Below are 23,511 nucleotides of genomic sequence, written 5' to 3' on the forward strand. Positions count from 1 at the left end.
ACACTGGTTTGACTGCATTTAGCTTTTAATGGTGGATAGCATGTTCATAATTAATGAGCAATTGTCAAGGAAGCTTAAATAATCCATTAATCCCATGATCAAATGTAAGCATAATTAACTCATAGCATAAACAATAATCAAATGAACATAACAACATAACAAGCTCATCATATTAATGTAGATGTCCCCAAGGCCGCTCCTGACCGTGAGCTCGGCTAGTATACCAGTTTTACACTCTGCAGAGGTTGTACATCTTTACCCATGAGTCATGATTTACCCTTTCGCCCGAGGTAGCTAATCTCTTAACCCCCTTCCTAGGGAGGTCGGCAGGGATCACTATGAAGCCTTTCAAAAGTTCGTCTAACAAGTTAGGGCCGCAAGGTTTCCTTTGCGCGCAGATATAGAGCCCCCCTTCCGATGGCACAATGACTCGCAGCCTATACTCATACAGACAGAGGCCACACTATACCCAAAACGGTTCAGCCCCTCCGCCCTTTCGGGTAACCTCTAACAAGCTAGAAAAGTGCTTCATACTGAGCAAAAACCAGAGCCATAATAGCCCTCATGGTTGCACTGTTATCCCGGGTGATCACGTACAGACAAGATCTCATACAGTTATATGTCATTCTTTTATGTTCATTGCATAGCTATTAATCATCTTACAAGATCATGGATTATATCAAGCACTAGCACATCTACACCAAATGCATATCAAGTAGGTAGCAAGGAGTACAGGTAACAATCATCTATGATTTTGCTAAGGTCGACAAGGTGATAGCATGCATATGATATATATATGTATAGTTAATAGTGAATAGGTAACAAGGATGATCCCAAGTTATACTTGCCTTGCTCAAAGCTCTCCTGAGCTTGCTGGTCTTCAAAAGCTTGGTCTTGATCACCAACGTAAGGCTCACCGTCTAATCCCAATCATCAGTCAACAACACGCAATCCAATGTAGACAATCATACACGAAGCAACCAAGATATAATTAGAACAATACACCAAACAGTGGTAAAACAAATATAAAAGTTTATCAAAATATTCTACGCAGCGCTACGATCGCACAGACGTATAGCTCACGAAAATCGGAATTAAAACGTGAAAGATATGAATTTTCTAAGATTTCCTATAGAGTAATAATTGATTAAATGCTACTGCAGAATTAAAAAGTTTCAAAACAGAGAATAAATAAATATAACTTGTAGAGCTCAGAAATACGAATCTAACGAAATTTGAATGGACAAAAACGGAGTTAAAATGAGCATTTTATGGCCTAAACAAACTCAATGGCATTTTTGTAAATTCTGGAAAGCGTAAATTGCTTCAAACCGACGAAAATACGCCTTTGATACTGGAATACGTATTTCTACCAGACGCCAAGGACTGCGGGTTAAAAGTTAAAAACTTCAAGGGCTCTTTAGAAAATGTTACCCCGAAGGGGTAACTTCTATTCTGGGCCACAGGATACCGATCGGACGGTTGAGATGAAATGGGAGAGATGAAGGGCGTCTGCCGGACGGAGCAGGGCACCATCACGGCGGCGCCATGGGGAGACTTCGCCGGAGTTCCCGGAACCCGCTCTGCTGACCACCTTAACCGAAAACAAGAGCACCGGTACGCAGAGGAGCTTCACGCGGTCTCACCTGGGGAAAAGTTCCTGCCGGAGAGAGAGCCGAGGGCTCGCGCTGCGCGTTGGAGTGGCTCGGTGACTTGGCGAGATCCAAACTCGCAACTGGGGCGGCTAGGGTTCACTTCGATGCCTTAGATGCGAAAGGGGAGACCGCGGGGTGGGGAAACTAGCTTTATAGCGCTCGGTTGTGCACGTAGGGCAAGAAAATCCCGAAGAATTCGGGTGGGATTGGCGGCCGGCCGAGTTCTGCTCGGCGACGACGTGGGGAAGATGAACAGGACGCTGCCACGCGGGCCCCGATTGTCAGCGAAACAGAGAGAGAAAAGAAGAAGGCGTGCTGCGGGCCTGAGCTGGGCTGTGCGCGTGCTGGGCCTGGGAGCGGGAGTGGGCCGAGTGAGGGGAGAGGAAAGGGAAGGGGAAAGGGGTACTGGGCCGCGGGGTGTCGGGCTGGAGCCTTTTCTTTTTTTTATTCCTTCCTTTTCCATTTTATTTTATTTTCTGTTTTCTTTTCCTAAAACCTTTTCCAACTAGAGTTTTGTGTGCCAAAATAAATTCTCATAAAAAAAACAACAAGCATAGAATAAAATGTGCTCCAACATGAATTGTAACACCCAAAAATTTGATTTATTTCAAATAGATGAATTAAATTTAAATGAATTTATTTTGTGAGCATTTTACATATAGGAAAATAAATAAATTTGGAGAAATTAAAATTTAATGTGAGCTTAGAGAAACATTTATGTTGCATTCATGCTGGAGCATTTCTTTTGTGATGATTGTTTTAAAAACCAGAATATCTTGCTCAAGAAAATATTTGAAGAAAAGAAATTCATTTGGAAATTGTGTAAAAAAAAAAAAGAAAATCCTTTCCCTCTCTCCCCCCTTCCTCTTTTCGGCCTGGGAGCCCAGCAACCCACCCCGCGCGCCCCATCTCCTTCTTGGGCCGGCCCAGCCGCCTCCCCCTCCCTTCCCTCTCTCTCTCTCACCCGCTGACAGGCCGGGCCCGCCTGTCAGCTCTCTCTTCCCCAACCGCCACCCCGCTCTTTTCTCTCTCCCGGTTGGAAAACCACCAAGCCGCGCCCCGCTCCCCCACGTTCCCTCCCCCGCGCCTCGGTTTCAGTTGGAGAACCCCCCCCCTTGCGCCCGAGCCTTCTTTCTTCCCATTCCCCCTCCTCGCCTCCGTTTTCCTCTCTCTTTCGCGCAAGGAAACTGTCGCCGAAGAAGCTAACGCCGCCGCGCGTCGTTCCTCCATTTGGAGCCCCCTTCGCCGCGTTTCGTCGCTTTGGTGAGCCTCCTCTTCCCTCCCGCTCTCTCCCCATCCAATTCCCGAGCGAATTGGGGCTTTCTAGCGCCCTGGCCATGCTCGCCGGAGAGCTTCATGGCCGCCGGCCATGGAGCGGGCAGGGCGGGCTCTCCCCGGTCGCGCCGAGGCCGGGAGCGAGTTCCCCTCATCCTCCTCTTTCTCTAGAAGCTTTCGGATCGGAAAACCGCGGCCTGTAGCCCTCTCGCGAACTTCTCCGGCGACCTCCGCCTCGTCGGCCATGGCAGCGCCGCCGCGCCCTCCTTCCCCTCCGGCCAGGCGCGCCGCCCCCTTCTCTCTCCCCTCCCCCCTTCTAATCTTGGCCGTTCATCAGGAGATCGACGACCCTCAGCGCACCGTACCCCTTCGCGGGTCGGTTTTGCTAAAGAACCCCCCTGGAATTTAAGTTTCGAGCCGCAGTCCTTAGCGCCTTCGAGTGAAATACGCTTTCTCTGTTAGAAAACGTATTATCCGTCGGTTAGGTCAAAATACGCTTTCGGGAAATTACAGAATTGCCACTGAACTTGTTTTGGTCATAAAATATTCGTTATAGCTCCGATTTGACCCGTTCAAATTGCGTTAGATTCGTAATTAAATTCTCTACATGATAGTACCACTGTTTCTGTATTTTGCCACTTTTTATTTTCAGGGTTAGGTTTAATTAATTAATTGCCTATAGGAAATCGCCGAAAAAGTCGTAACTTGGTCGTTTTAGCTCCGATTTTCGTGATCTTCGTATCTATGTGGTCGTAGCGAATCGTAGGTTCTGTTTTTAATTACTTTATTTCATTTTTTGATCTGTTGGTGTACTGTTCTAATTAAATGATTGTTTGCTTGTATGAATGAACCTGGATGCGTGTTGTTGTGTGGTACCGATCGAGCGCAGACGGTGACGTGTCCGCGAGTGATCCATTTTACTACGAGGAGCAGCAGGACCAGCAGCAGTTCCCCTTCACTGAAGGCAAGTATAACATGGGTTTCCCTTGTACACCTATTCACTTAATTAATTACGCATCTGCATGTGTCTAATTTGGTAACCCTAAGGACATCCTAGCTACCTGACTATATTTATGACACCTATGGGTAGAATGCATGTGGGTAGCTTTGCTAGTGCTTTAATTAATTGAGAATTTACTATCACTCTGACTTTAATGAATATGATGATAAATGTTGGGAAAAAGGGCTATGGTGCAATTGACTTCGGTCGAGTTGACCTAGACCCTCCGTAAGGACTTCTCTGTAAGCGACAATCCGGGACTTACAGTGCAACCGTGATGGTTATATGGCTCTAACTTTAGCTTAGTAATAGGATCTCATCTAGCTGGTTAGAGGTTACCCGAAAGGGCGCAAGAGGGGCTTGCCACTTCGGGTATAGAACTGCTTCTGTTCTTATGTGTATAGCCGTGATGGAATTGTGCCATAGGAAAGGGGGGTTCTCTATATCTGCCTGCCGAGGAAACCTCGCGGCCCTAACTGGTTAGGCGTGGCCTATGGAAGGCTTCATAGTGTTCCCTGCCCGCTCACCTTGGTAGTGTTAGTGGGTCTTGCAAACCCCGGGCAAATGGGTAACACGACTTACGGGAAAAGTGCACACCTCTGCGCAGAGTTTGATCAAACTGGTATACTAGCCGTGCTCTCGGACATGAGCGGCTTTGGACCCTTACGGAATAGTTGGGTGTGGATGGTTATGGGGAATATCTAATGAAAATCTGACGCATTGATCGTGATGATTAATGTGGTTTAACCGTGATGGTGATAGTGTTAGCCGTGAAGGTTAACGGTGTTATTATCATGTACTCATTTGGGCTAATTGGGAGCTTAAGCATAATTGATAACTAAGTAGGATTAGAATATTGACCAATTAAAATGCTAACTGCAGTAGCCAGTGTCTGACCTCTTTGAGCCGCATAATATCCTATGTTATGCTTGCGGAGTACGAGATGTACTCACGCTTGTCTTTATCTTTCTTTTTGGACAAAATCCCGGATGGGTAGCAGATGACAGCTTCTATGAGGAATTCCCTGAGGACTTCTAGGTTGGCGATCCCCCAGTCGGTCGTCCCTGTGTTGGAGTTATCTTTCATAGCTAGTATGAGTTTATTTTCCGTTTGTCGCAGACTTTGATATATATATGTGTTGTAATAACGTTTTGTAAGACACTTGTTATGATACATTTGTAATTTGTCGACTTGTGTGCGCGACTATTCCTGGGGCGCACATGAGATTATTGTACTCAAATTTATCCTTAAATTTGGGTGTGACAAATTGGTATCAAAGCAAGGCTGACTGTAGGACGCAAACCTAGGTAGAAACAATCGATTTTAGGGTTCTTATTTTCGCTTTATTTATTTCACTGCTCACTTTACTTTCTTGTTATTTTATTAAAAGTTTATATTCTTACTCACTGTTCTATTTATGTAAACATATTGATTCTAATTCTTAAAACAAAATTTATAGATGCCTCGTCGCAGCGCAGCCGCGTACCGTGCCCTCTTCGTCGCCGCCCGTGCTCCGGCAGTTGCACCAGCTCCAGTACCTGCACCTGCACCAGTACCAGCACCCGTACCTGAGCCCGAGGTCGTCGCCTCTGGTGGCGGCGAGGAGGAGGAGCCAATGGACACGGGGTCCCCTACGCCTACGCCTTCAGCTCCTACACCAGTGGCGGTACCGATCCCGCAGGCTGCCGCTCCAGTTCCACCTGCGCCTGCACCACCTGCACCACCTGCACCTGCACCACCTGCGCCTGCACCCCACGCGTCGACGGGTTCAGCACCGACGCCTCAGTACCCTCAGGTTGTTCCGGAGATGGGATGGACCTCCAGGAACAAGTTCATGGAGGCGGACGAAGACGCTCACTACCACACTCTGCTCACGGGTGTGTTGGCAAGCTATTACCCGGAGTTTGCCGCCACCGTCCGCTACCTTTGCTCGGAGCACAAGCACCCGTTGGAGCACACCTACTGGAAGGCCGAGGTGATCATTACAGCTCGGAACAACGTCGACAACTCGGACGAGGTGGAGTCCATCCACGAGAGCCGGGTTAGACGTGCTTCCGCCTACGAGAGCATGGAGGATGCAGCTCAGGCCGCGTACTTTCACTACCATGGCCGCCGTTTTGAGGCCATGCAGGAGGACAGGTACCGGTTCCTTCCCCGCAACGACCCAGATGGCAAGGCATGGCATGTCCTGGCACCTCCTGCCGGCGACCCTACCCTGGATACGACTGTGAGACACGTCAGTGCCATTCAGGAGATGAATGGGGCACTGAGACAGGAGCTGCGTGTTGCACAGCAGGCGGGGAAGCGCCTCCAGCGTCAGGTGGATGAGCTGCGTGGTCAGCTTGGACAGCCACCCATCTACAAGAAGAAGCCCCGCAAGTTCGTTCTCCAGGATAGAGCTCCTTAGATTTCCCAGTACTTTCTAAATTGACGCTAGCACGAGTATTTCAGTAATGTGTGGCATGTGAACTTTAGTGAGTTGCTGTTTGTGTTGATGAACATTTATGATTTGGAGTTTTGTTTGATTGTGGAAACATGTGGGCCTGTCCGCATGTTTCTAAATCTTAATCTTGGAAGTAATGTTGTTTAATTTCGAGGTTGGGTTACTTTATCTTGTCTCAGTCATGCTGTTTCTGGAGCAGTCTGTGATGCTTATTCAGTATCTCATTATCGGTTCAGTCAAAAATTACGAAATTTTTATGGTGAAAACTAGACTGGTATATCTTTCATCTCCAACTGGAATCACCTCATTATCTATTCGGATCTGTGAGATATGTCCGTTTTAATCTGCTGTACCTGCGCAGACTGAGAACCAGAGCAGAACCTGATAAATCATAATTTTGATTATGTTACTGTTGGAATCAGTAAATGTGGTCTGAATAAAGTTTGTAGAGAATTTCTTAACCTTTCCAACGATGTATACCATATTCCTTTTTGGATCTGTATGTTCTGAGATAAGCACGGATTACTGACCTGCTGAGTTTGAAACTTGTCCAGAAAGCTGCTAGACTTGTTTTTATTCATTATAAGCGATGAATAATTATTTTTGGAAGATTACTAAAAGCCATGAATCTTTGTTGGAAGCAGATGGACGCCGAAGGAGCAGCCGCTGGTCGTGGACGTGGCCGTGGCCGTGGCCGTGGCCGTGGACGTGGTGTACCTGAGAATCCACCACCACCACCGCCGCCGATGACTATTGAGCAGCTTATGGGTATGCAAGCTAATTTGATGCAAGCCATGATGAACCGTATGAACAATGAACCAGTAGCAGCACCACCTCCGGTTCAAGTCCGTGACAAGCGAGGGGAGTTCTTGAAAGGACGCCCTCCGGTGTTCACCCATGCCTCTGATCCACTGGAGGCAGACGACTGGTTAAAAGCAGTCGAGAAGCAGCTGAACATTGCCCAATGCAGCGACCTGGAGAAAGTGCTGTACGCATCAGGTCAGCTGCAAGGACCTGCACAGGAGTGGTGGGAGTCCTATCAATATGGACGCCCGAACAATGCTCCGCCAGTCACCTGGAAGGAGTTTACGGAAGGGTTCAGGTCCCATCATATTCCAGAGGGCCTGATAGAACTAAAAGCAGAAGAGTTTCGGTCTCTCAAGCAGGGATCGATGTCAGTCAGTGAGTATCGTGACAAGTTTGCACAACTGTCACGATATGCTCCATATGAGGTGGCCAGGGACTCTGACAAGCAGCGTCTCTTCCTGAAGGGTCTGTATGATGGACTGCAGCTGCAGCTGATGAGCAACACCTACCCTTGCTTCCAAGAATTGGTGAACCGCGCTATTGTCATCGACAACAAGCGCAAGGAGATGGATGCAAAGAAGAGAAAGCTCCAGGGGCAGCCGTCGGGCAGCAACACTCGCCCACGTGCGTACCCTCAGCAGGGATTCCCTCAGCGCAGTCAAGGGCCGCCGAATCAGTGGAACCGGGGTCAGTTTCCACAGCGTCCTCAGTACCACCAGCAGTACAGCCACCAAAACCAACAACGCTCCCAACAACAGTATGGCAATCAGAGTCAGCAGCGCCCCCAGCAACAGGTCAGCAACCAGGCACCACGCCAAGGAGTGCCCAACAATGCTCCTGGCAAGAGTGCAGCACCCAGCGGAAATTCCAATGCCTGTTACCGCTGCGGAGAGGTGGGACACTATGCCTACCAGTGTCCCAAGAAGCAGAATCCACCAGTCCAGCAAAATCAGAACAACAATCAGAGGCCTGCTCGACCTCCGTTCTCTGGGAAAGTGAACCATGTGTCCACTGACACAGCTCAGGAAGCACCTGAGGTTATGATGGGTACGTTCAACATCAACTCCATCCCCGCTACGGTACTGTTTGATTCTGGTGCTTCACATTCTTTTATCTCCCAAGCTTTTGTTAGAGTGCATAGCATCCCACTTTGTGCACTGAAAAATTCCATGCTAGTAAATTCACCGGGAGGCACCATGCCAGCTAATTACTGGAGCCCCTCCACTAGTATATCTCTAAGGGTGGTAGATTTCAAGGTGAAACCTATTGTGCTAAGAACCATGGGAATTGACCTCATACTTGGTATGGATTGGATGAAGCAGCATGGGGCAGTAATACAGTGTCAAGAGAGGGCTGTGGTGGTGACATCACCAGGTGGGGATAGAATAAGTGTGGATGTGGCAGTGCAGCCCCAGCCGACTGCTACAGTGAATCAGTTGAGTGGTGGAAATCAAGAAGACCAGGTGGTGGACGAGTTCCCCGATGTTTTCCCGGATGAGTTGCCAGGTATGCCACCAGACCGAGACATTGAATTTCTTATTGAGCTTTTACCTGGAACCGCACCCATAGCAAAAAGACCATATAGAATGGGGGTAAATGAATTAGAGGAACTTAAGAAACAGCTTAAGGAATTGCAAGAAAAAGGGTTTATTCGTCCTAGTTCTTCACCATGGGGTGCACCAGTAATCTTTGTTGATAAGAAAGATGGCACTAGGAGGATGTGTGTGGATTATCGGTCATTAAATGAAGTCACTATTAAAAACAAGTACCCATTGCCTAGAATAGATGACTTATTTGACCAACTGAAAGGAGCATGTGTATTCTCCAAAATTGACCTTCGATCTGGCTATCACCAGTTGAAAATCCGTGCAACTGACATACCTAAGACAGCTTTTACCACAAGGTATGGCTTGTATGAGTATACAGTCATGTCATTTGGGTTGACCAATGCACCTGCATACTTCATGTATATGATGAACAAGGTGTTCATGGAGTATTTGGATAAGTTCGTGGTAGTATTCATTGATGATATATTAATCTTCTCCAAAACCAAAGAAGAACATGCTGAACACTTGAGGCTGGTCTTGCAAAAGCTTAGAGAGAATAAATTGTATGCCAAGAAAAGCAAGTGTGAGTTCTGGTTGGATGAGGTCTCATTTTTGGGACATGTGGTCTCTAACGGTGGAATAGCCGTAGACCCCAGTAAAGTGCAGGATGTGCTAAATTGGAAGCCTCCAACCAATGCTAGTGAGATCCGTAGCTTTTTGGGACTAGCTGGTTATTATCGGAGATTTATTGAAGGCTTCTCTAAGTTAGCAAAGCCCATGACAGCCCTACTAGAGAAGAGTGCCAAATTTATTTGGTCAGATAAGTGTCAAGAAAATTTTGAGGAGCTAAAGAAAAGGTTGACCACAGCCCCCGTGTTGACCTTACCAGATCTGAGCAAAACCTTCTCTATTTATTGCGATGCATCTCGCCTAGGCCTTGGCTGTGTGCTTATGCAAGAAGGAAGAGTAGTGGCGTACGCATCCAGGCAGTTGAGAAAACATGAGCTGAATTATCCTACACATGATTTGGAGCTAGCTGCCGTGGTTCATGCTCTGAAGATTTGGAGGCATTATCTAATTGGACATAGGTGTGATATTTATACGGATCACAAAAGTTTGAAGTATATTTTCACACAGTCAGACCTGAACCTAAGGCAACGCCGCTGGCTAGAATTAATAAAGGATTATGACCTGGAAGTGCATTACCATCCCGGGAAGGCAAACGTTGTTGCCGATGCACTTAGCCGAAAGAGTTATGCCAATGGGCTGCAATTGACCTTCATTCCCACAGAGTTGCTAGCGGAAATAGCGTATCTCAATTTGGGTTTAGTGAACAACACTGTTGAATTGGAGTTAGAGCCCACCTTAGAGCAAGAAATCCGCAAAGGTCAGTTGGAAGATGAGAAACTAAAAGAAATTTCAGAGAATGTAGTGCTTGGAAAAGCACCAGGTTTCAAGTTAGACGAAAATGGTACACTATGGTTTGGGAAGAGAATATGTGTGCCAGAAGTGAAATCCATCCGAGATGCAATCCTGCGTGAAGCACATGACTCTGCATATTCAATTCACCCCGGAAGCACCAAGATGTATCTAGATCTTAAAGAAAAATATTGGTGGTATGGATTAAAGAGAGATGTGGCAGAGTATGTAGCGTTATGTGATACTTGTCAGAGGGTGAAAGCCGAGCACCAAAGACCTGCAGGGTTGTTGCAGCCAATGCAAGTGCCCGAGTGGAAATGGGAAGAAGTAGGTATGGATTTCATCACTGGATTGCCCCGCACCCAGCGTGGGTATGATTCAATTTGGGTAATAGTGGATCGACTCACTAAAGTTGCTCACTTTTTGCCCGTTAAGACCAACTATGATGGTGCAAAGTTGGCAAAGTTATATATGGATAGAATCGTGAGTCTGCACGGAGTTCCGAAGAAGATCGTGTCTGATCGGGGTACACAGTTCACATCTCAGTTTTGGCATAAAGTACATGAATCATTGGGAACAAAGTTGAACTTTAGTTCCGCGTATCATCCCCAAACTGATGGGCAGACTGAAAGAGTAAATCAGATTCTAGAAGACATGTTGAGAGCGTGTGCATTACAGTATGGCACCAGTTGGGATACTAGTTTACCATATGCTGAATTTTCATATAATAATAGTTACCAGAAAAGTCTTGATATGGCACCGTTTGAAGCATTGTATGGGCGGAAATGTAGAACACCTCTGTTTTGGAATCAGACTGGCGAGAGTCAAGTATTTGGACCTGATGTTCTCAGAGATGCAGAGGAAAAAGTGCGGAAAATACGGGACAACTTGAGAGTAGCCCAGTCCCGGCAAAAGAGTTATGCTGATACCAGAAGAAGAGAATTGGCATTCGAGATAGGCGACTATGTGTATTTGAAGGTGTCACCTATGAGAAGTGTCAGGAGGTTTAATATGAAGGGAAAATTGGCACCGAGGTACGTTGGACCGTTTAGAATTCTTAGGAGACGTGGAGAAGTGGCCTATCAGTTAGAGTTGCCTGCGAGTATGTCGGGTATTCATGATGTGTTCCATGTGTCGCAACTGAAGAAATGTTTGCGAGTGCCTGAGGAACAAATTCCATTGGAGGAACTCACAGTTGAAGGAGATCTAACTTATGAGGAATATCCAATCAAGATCTTAGAAACGGCGGAAAGAGTCACCCGGAGTCGGGTTATAAAGATGTGCAAAGTGCAGTGGCACCGATATAAAGAAGAAGAAGCCACTTGGGAAAGAGAAGATGAGTTGAGACAATCTTATCCGTATCTCTTTGAGTAAGCACCGTCTCAATCTCGAGGACGAGATTATTTTTTAAGGGGGGTAGAATTGTAACACCCAAAAATTTGATTTATTTCAAATAGATGAATTAAATTTAAATGAATTTATTTTGTGAGCATTTTACATATAGGAAAATAAATAAATTTGGAGAAATTAAAATTTAATGTGAGCTTAGAGAAACATTTATGTTGCATTCATGCTGGAGCATTTCTTTTGTGATGATTGTTTTAAAAACCAGAATATCTTGCTCAAGAAAATATTTGAAGAAAAGAAATTCATTTGGAAATTGTGTAAAAAAAAAAAAGAAAATCCTTTCCCTCTCTCCCCCCTTCCTCTTTTCGGCCTGGTAGCCCAGCAACCCACCCCGCGCGCCCCATCTCCTTCTTGGGCCGGCCCAGCCGCCTCCCCCTCCCTTCCCTCTCTCTCTCTCACCCGCTGACAGGCCGGGCCCGCCTGTTAGCTCTCTCTTCCCCAACCGCCACCCCGCTCTTTTCTCTCTCCCGGTTGGAAAACCACCAAGCCGCGCCCCGCTCCCCCACGTTCCCTCCCCCGCGCCTCGGTTTCAGTTGGAGAACCCCCCCCCCTTGCGCCCGAGCCTTCTTTCTTCCCATTCCCCCTCCTCGCCTCCGTTTTCCTCTCTCTTTCGCGCAAGGAAACTGTCGCCGAAGAAGCTAACGCCGCCGCGCGTCGTTCCTCCATTTGGAGCCCCCTTCGCCGCGTTTCGTCGCTTTGGTGAGCCTCCTCTTCCCTCCCGCTCTCTCCCCATCCAATTCCCGAGCGAATTGGGGCTTTCTAGCGCCCTGGCCATGCTCGCCGGAGAGCTTCATGGCCGCCGGCCATGGAGCGGGCAGGGCGGGCTCTCCCCGGTCGCGCCGAGGCCGGGAGCGAGTTCCCCTCATCCTCCTCTTTCTCTAGAAGCTTTCGGATCGGAAAACCGCGGCCTGTAGCCCTCTCGCGAACTTCTCCGGCGACCTCCGCCTCGTCGGCCATGGCAGCGCCGCCGCGCCCTCCTTCCCCTCCGGCCAGGCGCGCCGCCCCCTTCTCTCTCCCCTCCCCCCTTCTAATCTTGGCCGTTCATCAGGAGATCGACGACCCTCAGCGCACCGTACCCCTTCGCGGGTCGGTTTTGCTAAAGAACCCCCCTGGAATTTAAGTTTCGAGCCGCAGTCCTTAGCGCCTTCGAGTGAAATACGCTTTCTCTGTTAGAAAACGTATTATCCGTCGGTTAGGTCAAAATACGCTTTCGGGAAATTACAGAATTGCCACTGAACTTGTTTTGGTCATAAAATATTCGTTATAGCTCCGATTTGACCCGTTCAAATTGCGTTAGATTCGTAATTAAATTCTCTACATGATAGTACCACTGTTTCTGTATTTTGCCACTTTTTATTTTCAGGGTTAGGTTTAATTAATTAATTGCCTATAGGAAATCGCCGAAAAAGTCGTAACTTGGTCGTTTTAGCTCCGATTTTCGTGATCTTCGTATCTATGTGGTCGTAGCGAATCGTAGGTTCTGTTTTTAATTACTTTATTTCATTTTTTGATCTGTTGGTGTACTGTTCTAATTAAATGATTGTTTGCTTGTATGAATGAACCTGGATGCGTGTTGTTGTGTGGTACCGATCGAGCGCAGACGGTGACGTGTCCGCGAGTGATCCATTTTACTACGAGGAGCAGCAGGACCAGCAGCAGTTCCCCTTCACTGAAGGCAAGTATAACATGGGTTTCCCTTGTACACCTATTCACTTAATTAATTACGCATCTGCATGTGTCTAATTTGGTAACCCTAAGGACATCCTAGCTACCTGACTATATTTATGACACCTATGGGTAGAATGCATGTGGGTAGCTTTGCTAGTGCTTTAATTAATTGAGAATTTACTATCACTCTGACTTTAATGAATATGATGATAAATGTTGGGAAAAAGGGCTATGGTGCAATTGACTTCGGTCGAGTTGACCTAGACCCTCCGTAAGGACTTCTCTGTAAGCGACAATCCGGGACTTACAGTGCAACCGTGATGGTTATATGGCTCTAACTTTAGCTTAGTAATAGGATCTCATCTAGCTGGTTAGAGGTTACCCGAAAGGGCGCAAGAGGGGCTTGCCACTTCGGGTATAGAACTGCTTCTGTTCTTATGTGTATAGCCGTGATGGAATTGTGCCATAGGAAAGGGGGGTTCTCTATATCTGCCTGCCGAGGAAACCTCACGGCCCTAACTGGTTAGGCGTGGCCTATGGAAGGCTTCATAGTGTTCCCTGCCCGCTCACCTTGGTAGTGTTAGTGGGTCTTGCAAACCCCGGGCAAATGGGTAACACGACTTACGGGAAAAGTGCACACCTCTGCGCAGAGTTTGATCAAACTGGTATACTAGCCGTGCTCTCGGACATGAGCGGCTTTGGACCCTTACGGAATAGTTGGGTGTGGATGGTTATGGGGAATATCTAATGAAAATCTGACGCATTGATCGTGATGATTAATGTGGTTTAACCGTGATGGTGATAGTGTTAGCCGTGAAGGTTAACGGTGTTATTATCATGTACTCATTTGGGCTAATTGGGAGCTTAAGCATAATTGATAACTAAGTAGGATTAGAATATTGACCAATTAAAATGCTAACTGCAGTAGCCAGTGTCTGACCTCTTTGAGCCGCATAATATCCTATGTTATGCTTGCGGAGTACGAGATGTACTCACGCTTGTCTTTATCTTTCTTTTTGGACAAAATCCCGGATGGGTAGCAGATGACAGCTTCTATGAGGAATTCCCTGAGGACTTCTAGGTTGGCGATCCCCCAGTCGGTCGTCCCTGTGTTGGAGTTATCTTTCATAGCTAGTATGAGTTTATTTTCCGTTTGTCGCAGACTTTGATATATATATGTGTTGTAATAACGTTTTGTAAGACACTTGTTATGATACATTTGTAATTTGTCGACTTGTGTGCGCGACTATTCCTGGGGCGCACATGAGATTATTGTACTCAAATTTATCCTTAAATTTGGGTGTGACATGAATGCAACAACATGTTTCTAAAACTTATGATAAATTTTATTTTCCACAAAATTATTTAAGTGCTAAATTTAAATGCTCTCAAAAATACTTAATTAATTCAAATTAAATCCTATTAATTGAAATTCAAATTTTGGGTGTTACAAAAACATCCTTGGCAATGTTAGCGAGGAAGCAGAGCGAATTGAACTTGCCCTCGGTCTTGCGCTCGGGCACGTCTTCGCTAGAGGAAGAGTCGCAATCGCCTGAGTCAAGCTCGAGGTCACTAAGGGAAGCAAGGAAGACACACTTTTGAGCCTTGGTGTTCTTGATGTACTTCTTCTTAAGCATGCCTTGCTCATCCTCCTCCTTGGACCTATGCTTGCTAGATATGTACTCGTGTTTGTCCTCCACTTGCCAGAGTCGTACTTGCCCTTCATTTCAGGGTAGTTAGCAATGAAGTGATTGGGGTCTCCAAAACTGAAGCAGACCTCCTTTTACGCACCACACCAATGGTTCTTGTAGTTGTCATGGAACCGCTTGAACTTGTTGATGACCAACGCAAGCTCATCATCACCAAGTGCCTCAACTTGCTTCATGATAGACATAAAGAAGACTAAGCAAAGCAAAGTGAGGGGTTAGCAAAAGATCCACCGAGACTGGACACAAGAACCATGGTTCACACATATGGGTTCTCTATTTTGGCTTTGGTTGGAGGTCAATCTAGGTGGATTTGAGCTTGCTGAACTGTAACACCCTACAATTTGCTTTTTGGAAATTAGAATTTAATTTAATTTATTTTACTTAGTTGCTTTCAATTTATAGGGAAACATTAATGATTTATAAAATATCATAAAAAGAAATATAAGGTAGGAACCTTGAATACTGCGGTTTCATTACTCCACAAAAAATTACATTTAAAAAAAAGGAGAAACCTTTATTTTTCTTCTTTTCCTTCTTTGCTTTCGGCCTACCTAGACTAGTAGCCTAGCCCATAGCTGGCCTTTGCCGTCTCGTCCCCTGTGCACAGTTAGCCTAGCCACAAAATGTAGTAGTCGCAGCCGTTGGCTAGTGGGGCTAGTGTTGTAAGTGTGCCCAGCCACCGCTAAGTGGGACCCATGTGTCAGCGGGCCTACATGCCAGACTCAAGCCTGAGTTGGGTTCTGCTGCCGCTCCGCTTTGAATCCTATGTGCACACAAACTAAGGATGGCCACCCTATTTAAGGGATGAACCAATGATAAGACAATGCCAAGGAAATCAACATTCACTGTTAGTCCTAAGCATCACTACAAGGTGAAAGCTACACTTTAGTCTAAATCCTTTTTGTTTCCACCTACACAACTATTACTTGGTTTGTATGATCATAGATTCAAACATCTTGCTGTGATAGAAGAATATCAAGATGTTATCACAATACTACAGGTTAGTGGTCAATTCTTTGGAATAGAAGATTTAGAGTCAAGGGTGACTCCTTTTCAAGATAGAGAGGATGATGTGAACATCCCAACTCATCATGCTCTACCATCAAGTGTCAACCATTCATCATACAATATAGAAGATAAAATCAAGGATCACTCACACAAAGTCATGCCAAGAAACTACAAGAGAAAGTGAATTCATTCCTAACTAAAATTGTCTATGATATACTTGAGAATGTTATGCTACCTAAATGCTATACATATGTCTTGCTAAGGTTGATAGAAGAAGGAGCTACCGCTGGAGCATATGAGAGGAGATGTTTTACATAGAAGCTGAACTACCAGACCACCTAGCTCACAGCATGAACCCACAAAAAGATGCAGCCACAACTATTGATTCCCTAAAGCTTTGGAGGTCCATAAGAAAAGTTTGGAAATATTATCAACACTTGTTTCTAATGCAGCAAACCACATGTCATTAGGACTCCACAATAACGATTTATGGCTATATTATGAGAAACCGCCAAAAGACTAACAGTCACCCAAGAATTGATCTGATGGATAAATTTTTGTGCAAACCTATATTACTATGCAACATTTCATGGTGCATGCTATACATGGTTGGAAAGATAATCAAGTTAACTTTCTAATGCAACAAAAGTCTCATCATTACATGATGGAGTAATGACCATTTTATTGAAGGCTGCACTAAAGCCTAGGAGATGCATGGGAAATGAAGACCATTTCATGAATGCTTCAATCAGTTGGCCGTCCATCTCCCAACATAGTGATTTTAGTTCATCCCTAACTATGAGGGTTGTTCCTAGTATATATATCACCTTTGTGCTACTAGAAAACAACCTTTTGATCATTTGATAACCCTATACGGTATTGCAGTAGAGTTGCTGAGTGTCTTACACACCTTTGTTCATGTGAGTTCTTCTTGGACTTGTGAGAGTCCTCTTTGAGGTCCCCTACTTCGTGCTCAATGGTTTCCAGTTAAGCTGTACCATTTTGTGTGGATTAGTCCCCATTTGTGGTTTTGCAATCATTTGGAGATTGAGTCAAAGTCCTCAAGGTTTTGGTGTCTCTCCCCATCGCTCGGTCAAATCAAACCTTTGTTTGTTCTAAAGCTAGTTATGCGTTGTTTCTATAGTAAGTTATCCTTTGTTCCAGAAAAGTGACTGTGGCTAGTGGTGGGATCTATGGACCAGCCATGGACCACTACTATGGACTACGTCCATGGTCCACCATGGACTGGTAAACTGACTGGTTCGGGCCAGTATAATCTGAGTCACTTGGCTCAGATTTGACAGCCAGGAGCAGGAGATCAGGGTTGCAAGGGCAGCGTGAGCCACGACAGGGCACCATGGATGGTGGCTGAGGCTAGGGCACACTGGTGGGTGGTGAAACGGTGCTATAGGGGTCAAGGGTCTATGCAGGCTTCTGTTGACACCTCTTACACCACTTAAGCTAGGTTGTCATCCCAGCATGATGTAGAGATGCTGGTATTAAATTTATATGCTTTTCTAGAAAATAAATAAGGGATCTGGAAGCGCACAGATAATACCGATGTAGCATTTAACCGGGAGTAATCTAGATATTGTTATTTATATTTTTACCACTGGGAAGGGAATGCATTGGATAATGAGCAATGAGCACTGCATGTAGTCATGGAGAACTTAACCATGTCTTTATCTATACCTCATGCAGGGTAAGTGTCACATAAGATAAATAATATAAATATGAATGATAAGTGACAAAAGATAAATGAGAGCATATAGCCACATATAAATATGATAATCATCTCAATAGAGTACTCTATGTCTATAACACTAGCATGGACTAGGACAATCTACAAGACTAAATCCTAAGTATTCTATCTATATTGTCAAAGCATACAATGATTATTGCAACTACACCTAGCATCATCATAAGAAAAGGTTATATCTATGCCTAGTGATATTACCAAGAAAGATCATGAATAGGGCAATCACTTCCCTGTAATAATGATGCTCTACAATCCTTATACTCAGGAGGAGGACTACAAGGGACTCAACTTGATTGTCACTCCCACGATCTACCTCACGATCCGGATTATAAGGGGTAGTCACGGATAAATACGATCTAGGCACCTCGCCTACAATATCTATCACTCACTGGCCCAATGAGTAAGCGCTATATGATCCTATGCATAAACATAATTCTGAACTTACTACGCTAAGCATATAATCAAAGTAAACTAATAACAATATAATTGAGAACATAAGCAAATAGAATAAAGTCAATTTTGATATAATCAAATATATCAAAGTCATATTCATAATAGCAGGAACTAATATGAATACTACAATGAAGAATAAGAAATTACCTAGAACGAAGATAGATTCGGACTCCAAGCTAGGCTTGACTCCTTCTAGATCTATTCTTATATAGCTATGCTAAAGAACTATGGAGCTCTAATTGAGATGGTGGCTCTAGGCTTCTCTGAATTCTCTTGATGATATGATAGAATGAATTCCTCCTCCTAGGGGGTCAGGATTATATTTAGAGCCCTCTAGGAAGCTCCATAGCCCTCGGATCAAACTAACCGTTATAGATGGCCAAGATTACTCCTCAAAGGTGGTGGAGGCAGGATCCGTGAGTTTGGAACTGATTGGTGCCAGTGATCGGGCAGCCGCCCCTGTGTCTTTACTAGGTGGGCCCCACTTTGTAGGGTTGCCTTCTTGAGTCTTCTAGAGTATCTTGAGTTACCGACGTGGTCTTCTCTCTATGTAATTCCGACACATGGACCTCCTTTTATTCTTATTTCAATAACCCCCTGTAGAAATAGACAATCACCAAAATTCATGGAATTCTATTAGTGTAAACCCCTATAGCTAGATGATATTCTGGTTTAAGTCCTTTCTCATGTTATTTTGATGGTTAAAAACAAGACTTATCTACCATCAACAAACTCCCCCAAGCTTACATTTTGCTCATCCCTGAGTAAAGATAGACTCAGTGATGGATCAGGAGTTACTACAATGCTTTCACACCTCACAAGTACACATACATTCAAACAAGGACTCTCCTCTGGATTAGAGTGAACTATTCTAACTCAAGACTCACCCATATTACCTTTCACCATGAGGCTTGTAGCCTTTACTTAGGTCTTGAGTAGTTGAAAGTTAGGACGGTTAAGTCGAGCGCTATATTTCTCGCCCTTCGATAAACTATTATTCTAGAATTTTCGCAAGATTTTCAAATAAAACTCAGAGTTTCCTTGTATAACCCTTTCAAGTCTCTCATTTGTGGTATTTTTGGATCCTCTCTAAGGAAAGTGTAAGGTATGCCTTCACACTTCTCTCAGGATATGTGGTATTTATATGGCTAAGGCATAGTTGCCTTCTCTCTTTCACCTTACTTCTAATAGGCTTATGTGGAGCTTATAGGCGGAAGAGACAATTCAGACCTACTTGCATATATTACATAGTTAAACCATAGATCTAGAGAAACTAGTTATACAATCAAGTCATATGTGCATGTGAGTGCAGCGGATGAATGATAAGAATGATGGTGATTATGAGGGGTGATGACTAATGGTGAAAATCTAATTCTACAATTGCTCCTTGGGGATAACATACCTCCCTAATCTGAAAATAAGGACTTGGCTACTTTACTTCTCTTTTGGGACTTTTGTCCTCTTTCTTTTCTTTTCTCTCTCTTTTTTTAAAGTCAGCCAATCCTTTTTAATGCACTAATAGCAGTAGGGAGTATAAACTGAAATAACTAGAGCTTTATTGAATAAGTAGAAAAAGATATAATGGCAATGGATATTTTTGGGTGTCCTCTCCCAGTGTAGTAGTAGAACATTTTATGAGTGGATGTAGGATGTGTATGGATGGATAAATGCATACTCCCTAGGTAGGAGTAGCTGTTGACACCATTTTTGGCACATGTCAAAATGATCAGAGTGGACTAATCGGTAGAAGGAAGTTTATTGTGGAAAAAGGATGCCAATGAAGATTAGCCTATGAGGACTGTTGCCGATGAGTGGTGGCGAATGATGGAAGGGTTGTCATTTGACTTAGACTCGGAGGCTTTGCCGATAAGATTGGAAATGTCATTGCCAATGAAGGAAGGACTGAAGACTACTGCTGATGAAGCTTATGATGATGGGGAGCATGCCGATGGAGCAAAAGACGATGGAGTTTCATCGTAATGAAGGCGGACAAGGAAGTAGATAGGTGTCGTTTTCCTTTTTTGTATTTGTTAGAGTATGATTCATGTAAGAGTCATATTTTCCTTAGATATGAACTCGACGTCCTAGTCATGTAGGGGATGAGATATTTATACCGCCATATAGGGGATGAACCAATCACCAATATAGAACAAACAAGCACCGGGAGAATGCCAATCAAACACAATTGAGACACCAATTTTTCTCCCGAGGTTCACGTGCTTGCTGGCACGCTATGTCCCCATTGTGTCGACCAACACTTGGTGGTTCAGCGGCTAAGAGGTGTAGCACGAATCTTGTCCTCACTAGGACACCGCAAGAACCTACCCACAAGTGAGGTAGCTCAATGACACGCGCAATCCACTAGAGTTGCCTTTGGCTCTTCGCCAAGGTAGGCACAAAACCCCACACAATCACCGGGAGATGGCCACGAACAATCACCAACTCATGCCAATGCTCCTCCACTGCTCCAAGCTATCTAGGTGGCGGCAACCACCAAGAGTAACAAGAAAACTGCAGCCAAATCTATCCCCAAGTGCCACTAGATGCAATCACTCAAGCAAATACACTTGGAATCACTCCCAATCTCATAAAGATGGTTAATCTATGAAGGAGATGAGTGGGAGGAGTTTGCTTAGGCTCACAAGGATGTCTAGTAGTCAAGAATGCCAAGAGAGTGAGCCCCAAGCCGGCCAACACATATTTATAAGCCCCTGTTGATGGTTCTTAAGTATCAATTTTAATCATGAAATAAATAAAGAAAAGGACCAATATACAAACAACACCTAGAATTAGGGTTTGACCTGACAGAATTCCACGAGTTTTGCTGTTTATCTATTTCTGTAGGGGGTTATCAGGAAATATGGAAGAAAGGCCCACACGTCGGGTTTACATAGAGATATTAACTTGTGCGCCAATTTTCCTCGGTCTAGAAGGTTCCAGAAGCCACACGAACGAGCGGGAGGCCGAGAGGGCCCACAGGCAGGGCGCCCGCCCTACCCCCCGGGCACCCACCCACCTATGGTGGCCAATCAGGTTGAATCACACAGATTATGCTCCACCGCCTTTGAGGATCAAGGAGAACCGTTCAATCAAGGTCGGTATGATCTGACAGCCCAGATTCATTTGAAAGGGCTATATAAGCAAGGCCCCTGGCCCCTGGAGAGATAGAATCCCCATTATTCACTCGCATATTTTCCAGAGAGGATTCAGAGAGAGAGGTTCCCTTAGGGTTCCAACCTCATAGGGCTTAGCATCCAATGTGAGAGTAGAATTAGTTCTACTAGATTGAGAGAGATAGAGTGGAGGTGTAGATCGGAGGAAGCCCGGCCTGTCGGTGTCTACTCCGAGGTTGTACCTGCGGGATCAAGTCTCTTAACCCGAGGCTTGCTCCTAGGATTCTTTAGTATTTTGACTTCTAAATTCTAGTAAGTTCTTTGTTTTATTGTTCTTTGATTTATGAGTTTACTTTGATCTCTTTGCGTAGAGTTTAGAGTAATTATCTCTAGCATAAACGTGGTGTTTGGGCTAGGATACTCATAGATATCCCCTGTCTAGCCGGACCGTGGTAGTAGCGAGGAACGTGACATTTCCGAGTTACCTTTGTAGCCCATAATCCCGTTAGCAGGATCGATAGGGTCTATAGGTGCGGGTCGAACATTCTCTGTGGTGTCTAGATTCCGTGAGCCTCCCCAACAGAACAGTAGATCATCCTTACCAAGGTTAGAACGAGGGTGCTGTTGAAGTCTTCTCTATACATCACTCACATCGAATCATAGTGGTTGTAGCCTAAAGGTTAGTAGTAATAGACCTGGTTAGGCAGATGCACGCTTTCTCCTAGTGGTAAAAATATAAATACGATACTCTGGATAACATTCCGGGTGAAGTGCTCACCGATATCTGTGCGCTTGCGGATTAATTCTTGATTGCGTTACCAGATATCAACAAGCATTTCTAGCACCGTTGCCGGGGAGAAAGACGGTTTGCTGAGATAACCTTGAGTCTTACTACTAACTTGTATTCATACTTTTATCTTTTCTTATCTTTTTATATTCTTTATTTTCCTTACTCTTACCTTATGGAAAACCAAGATTCTAAATCGATCTATCAATTTGCAACACCTTCGAAAACTGAACTTTTACCATGGGAGTCATCACAGCCTATCCAAACATCTCAGTATAGTTAAGTTCCAGGTTGATTGCCATGATTCAAAACCTATCTTTTTTAGGAAAGGAAGACGAAAACCCTTACCTTCATATTAGAGATTTTGAGGAAACATGTGATTGTCTTCGCATTGAAGGCATTTATGATAAAACTTTACGTTGGAAGCTTTTTCCTTTTTCTTTAAGGGGAGAAGCTAGACGATGGTATAGTCAGAAGGTAAGTCAACAATGAGGTGAATGGGGAGTCTTACGAGCCAACTTTTGTCTAGATTTCTATTCCCTCGACCGTATCAACGACTTTAGACTCGAAGTCCTATCTTTTAAACAAAAAGATAATGAAACTTTGGGAAAATCCTGGAAACATTTTTCTAATATTTTAGAATATGGTCCAAACCTTAATCTTGAAGACCCTATTCTCTTATTTCACTTTTTTTGAGGTCTTCAGAAAGATCAAAAACAAATGCTACATACAATGTCTAGAGGTTCTTTCTTTCGCATCCCTACCGATGACGCTAGAGCAATCCTTGATAGAATCCTAGAAGCTGAGATGGATAATACCCTTCATGATGAAACCTACGAAGCCGAAGTAGACACTCTGCCAAATTCTCCATCTACTTTAGCTATCCCAAGTTCCGGGACGACTGCTCTACGCCGATGGAGCAAAAGACGATGGAGTTTCATCGTAATGAAGGCGGACAAGGAAGTAGATAGGTGTCGTTTTCCTTTTTTGTATTTGTTAGAGTATGATTCATGTAAGAGTCATATTTTCCTTAGATATGAACTCGGCGTCCTAGTCATGTTTGGTTATGTTTCTTCGGATCAGAGTATAAATATGGATCGAGGGACAATGTAAAATATATCAATCAATCAATATCAAAACCAAATTTACTCCTATTTTACATCTATTTACTTTTTGGCAACTTCATCAATTTGCATATTTTCTTTTTACGAGTTCTCATCGATTCGACGAGTTGCATCGCTTCAGTGCGACCTTCCACGATCCTCAGTTCTGTGTGAGTACCTCTTGGCCGTGGCTTCTGGGCGTATCTTGTTGTCAAGACCAAAGTACTCGAGTTATCACCCTTGTCGATTAACATGTCAAATCGACTCGCACGCTTTGGTTATTGAATTGAGTATTAGCTCTTTGTGTTTGCAGATCTACTTTTGCATCAACAGCAGCATAGGTGTGTGTCTCTAGGAT

The sequence above is a fragment of the Sorghum bicolor genome, chromosome 10 (assembly GCF_000003195.3).
Source record: "Sorghum bicolor cultivar BTx623 chromosome 10, Sorghum_bicolor_NCBIv3, whole genome shotgun sequence".
In the NCBI taxonomy this organism is placed as follows: Eukaryota; Viridiplantae; Streptophyta; class Magnoliopsida; order Poales; family Poaceae; genus Sorghum; species Sorghum bicolor.